The sequence below is a fragment of the Suricata suricatta genome, chromosome 1, assembly GCF_006229205.1.
Source record: "Suricata suricatta isolate VVHF042 chromosome 1, meerkat_22Aug2017_6uvM2_HiC, whole genome shotgun sequence".
Classification (NCBI taxonomy): Eukaryota; Metazoa; Chordata; class Mammalia; order Carnivora; family Herpestidae; genus Suricata; species Suricata suricatta.
Genome location: NC_043700.1, coordinates 144,568,905 through 144,572,872, shown reverse-complemented (window position 1 = coordinate 144,572,872; position 3,968 = coordinate 144,568,905). Strand labels below are relative to the sequence as shown.

General features: G+C 49.3%; 1 long non-coding RNA gene across 1 annotated transcript; it reads left to right on the top strand.

The window, feature by feature from the left end:
- Positions 1-316: 316 nt before the first annotated feature.
- On the top strand, positions 317-3,661 carry LOC115285376. The gene is made up of 2 exons (XR_003905500.1): positions 317-1,340; positions 3,390-3,661. It is a non-coding gene; the product is annotated as an uncharacterized LOC115285376 (long non-coding RNA).
- The last annotated feature ends 307 nt before the right edge of the window (positions 3,662-3,968 follow it).

The window sequence follows — 3,968 nt, the reverse complement described above, 5'->3', positions numbered from 1 at the left end:
CCCGCCTAAATGTGCCATTAAAACAAGATGCAATCACAAGGATAAAAAGAAACTGAAATTGATTTGGCAAAATGGTGTTAGAAGAGGTTCCCGGCCAGAGAAACTCCAACTAAGCAGCTATCCATGAGGCTCTGTGAGACTTCTGGAACACAGGGAAACGTACAGTCCACGCACCAAACAGGACAAATGGAAGACTCGAGAAACACTGCACCGAAAGGTTAAGAAAAGCAGTTCCACTTTAACTGCATCACCCGTCCCGGAAGTGCGTCAGCAAAGCGCTGAGGAAGGCCCCGCCCAGATTTCTCGTGTGAGGGAGACCCCTAAGAGGGATGGCCAACTCCACCGACTTCGCCAACGCTGACAGAGGCGCTCACTTCTGATTCAACTCTGAACAACCCGGGGTGTGGCACAGTTAGAACATCTGGGGACAGCTAGGGTCACGGTTTTCTGTGACCAGTCCTTGGAATTCCAGTTTCGCTGGCCCCACAGCAGCCGGCCAACTGCGGAGGCCTAGTCCGCTCCATCACACCGCTTTCCTAGGGCCACACGGAGATGAGAAGCCCGTCACTGAGCTCGCTCCGCTTCTGCCTCAGCCACCGGGGCTCCGCAGCGGAGCCCACCCCGGGAGTCTCTCTCCACCACAGAGCCCTGCGGTGACCTGGCAGTCACAACCGCACCTACCCGTCTCTGCGCGGCGCCACTGGCAGTCTCGTCCGCTGGGGAGCCTCACTAGCAGCTTTCGCCCAGTTTTGGAGCTTGTCTGCAGGCTGCTTTCACTGCGAAGCCCTGCTGGTGGTTTCCTGACCCGCGAGCGTCACCTGCGTCTACCTGCAGCCGAGCTCCTGGCCACGCCCAACAGGAAGCCCCACACCCAGGGGAACCGCCCCGCAGAGCCCCCCCCCCCCCGTTGTTCTTGCCAGACCGCCTAGCCAAGCCGCTACAGATGACCGCAGTGATTTACCTGCGGTGGCCTCGCCAGAACTCAGAGCTCAGCAAGACAGCCCTGCCGAGCTGCAGGGCCGGGCAGTGTATCCTGCCCAGTAGTGGACCGTGAGACCCCAACAGTGACCCTTATCCCATTGCAGACCCTGGCGACAGGTCACCCACCAGGCAAAAACGGACCAGCTGGTCCTGCTGAATCTCTGAACCCACCAGGCACCCCCTTCACCCTCCAGAGTTGATTCCTGACTCACAGTGAACACTACCAACTGACTTGTCCTGAATTGTGGGCTGGCTGAGGTGGGCTCGCACCCTCAGGAGTTTCGAGGTGAAATCTGAAACTGGTTCCATACATGGAGGACAAGGAGAGACTGAAGAAAGAGGCAGACCACTACAGGTAGGTAAGTGGCGATTCTAATAAGCCAGGAAACTTACGTGGGAGGCTCGTTAGGCATCTGAAACAAATAGGTCTCCACCCCAGCCTACCAGAAAATTAAGTTTATGTAGAGGCCTGAACTGGGTTCATTCAGGTATACAGTGGAGATGGTCTCAACAACACATTACTGTCTCAAGGATATTTCTTTGGAGCAGCATCTAGTGTGGATAAAGCAAGTGGAATGCATGTTCCAAAGACAAAAGAAGGGCCAAGAGCCTCCAGTCTCCTGGGTCCCGCCTGTGGGTCAAATGCTGGTCATGTCCTCTTGATGATGACCTCCAAAGACCCACCCTCTTGAGGAGCTCTTTAATCTTACACCCACCTCAGTCTCCTTCCACATTGTGCCCTTAGAGGTCGGCAAGGGCCTTCACTAGCATAGAAGTTGCTTGTTTGGCAGCTTCCAGGCTATATTGGAAGCAGATGCCACAGCATCGGTATAGGCATATGTAAGACAAGACAGAGATTAAAGTAATGATTCCCAAAATAAGTAACATTTTTTCCCCAGGGCTTCAAGATCTAAATCACTGATTTATTAGGTCCCCTAGGCTGAGAGTCAGATCAGTCAGGGCATTCAATTATGCACTAGCATGATTTAACAAAGATTAGCAGACACATAGATTTGAACGCACAAGTTCTGTTTGAATGACAACACAGTTGCCTCATTGCAAATTAGTGATAATGTCCAAGGCCCTCCTATTTTGGAGGACAGCTTGTTTCCTTAGACACATTTCCAGTGCCCAGTAGAGACTGGCTTTATCAGCTATCATTCAAGCCTTGCTTGGTGAATGTCGTAGGGGCTTCTATGCATGCTGTAACATCCTCCACGCCCATGGAGGGGATGAAGATGGTGTCCTGGAAACCAGTGGAAAACAGGATGTGCCCATCTGCCACTGAGGAGAGGGAGGTTGGCAATGGTTACCATGAGGCAGATTCTCCTCTGTGCCCAGAGTAAACCCAGAATGGAAGCTAAACCCAGTGCAGCATCCAGTGTAGGACTTGAACTCCCAATTCTGAGATCAGCTGAGATCAAGAATTGGACACTTAACTGACTGAGCCACTCAGGCATCTCCAGCCAAACTTTTCTTAGTTTAGCTCACTAGTTTCTGTGGTTCATATTTGTTTCCATTCAGATGGTGTCAATGTTTGGGTGAATAGTGACTACAGTCTTTGTGGGCAGATTGACCTGATCAGATTCATCTATATGCCAGGCATCAATGAGAATTTCCCCCACTCCCTCTCTGCAAGCCTCAATGACCACCACAGAATAGGGGTAGGGACATTTGGAGGATCCTCATACTTTACAGGGCCTAGTGGCAACCTACATTTCTAGAGCCTGTGGTCTGGAAGACAGGGTACTCCTCTGCTGCAAATAGGCATGTCACTTAGTCAAAGTGGGGGTTTGAGTCGTGGCAGAGGTGGGTCAATAGAATATATTCTCGATATATCCCTTGATAGGAAGGGAAGTTGTTACCATAATATGCTGTCCTTTAGTGACAGGCTCTACCTGAAATACAGTGTACACTGCTAGGAACTGTTGCTCTGTGGGGTACATCCAGTGTCTGCCCCCTTGCAGGGCTGGGACCAAAATCCTAGAAGTACTTTCTCCTGTTGTCTCTACCATAGTGTCCAGCACCATAACTTATGAAGTCACAGACACATCTAACTTAAATGGTAGCCTTGCTTAGGAGATGGCCAGAGCCTTAATCTACTTCACTAGTATTTTTGCCTTCTCAAAGGTGGCTTGCTGCTCTGATCCCCAGTCCCACACTTGTCCTTTGTTTATTAGGCAATATAAGTGATAAGGGCACAATTTTTGGTGGGGAATAAAAGTCCTCCCAAACCTCCAAATGCTACAAAGACTTGTACCTCTTTCATATTCTTAGGCTTGTACCTAATCAGTTACAGCTTCTGGGACAACATATTTCTTACCTGACCAAATAACTCTCAAAAACTTTATGGTATTACCTAAACCTTGAATTTTCTGGGGCTTCACTGCCTGTCCTCTCCCTTGCAGATGTTCCAGCAACGTCTGTAGGGGGTCCTGCAGCAGAAGCAAGTCTTCACATATTATCGTTATATCATCAATGTAATGAGCCCATTTTACTGATGTGTGCAAGAAGAACAGGGGAAGGTCTTGGGTTACCATCCTATTACATACTGTGGGTTTATGCAGATAACCTAGAAGAAGGACTTGAAAGATCCGTGATGCCCCTCCCACATAAAGGTAAATTGATCTTGTGACTTAGCAGCCAGGGATATACTAAAAAATAGTATTTGCTAAATCTAGCATAGTGTGGTACATTTCTAGGACTGTGGTCAAGGTGTCTAGGGTGTCTAGGATGGTGGCAGTGTCAGGCACATGTGCATTGATACCACTTTGTTCAATTCTTGGTAGGTATGATCCATCATGAGCCATCAGGCTTTTGTACCAGCCAAACCGGGCTATTGAAAACAATATGGGCAGAGTGTAATACCCAGCTGGTGCAGCTGTTGGATATATCTCCTATTTCATTGTGTCCCTGGGCAATTTATATTGTGTGACAGTTATTATTCTTCCTCAGTTTGGCAGCTCCCAGTTAGTGTTTCCCCAAGC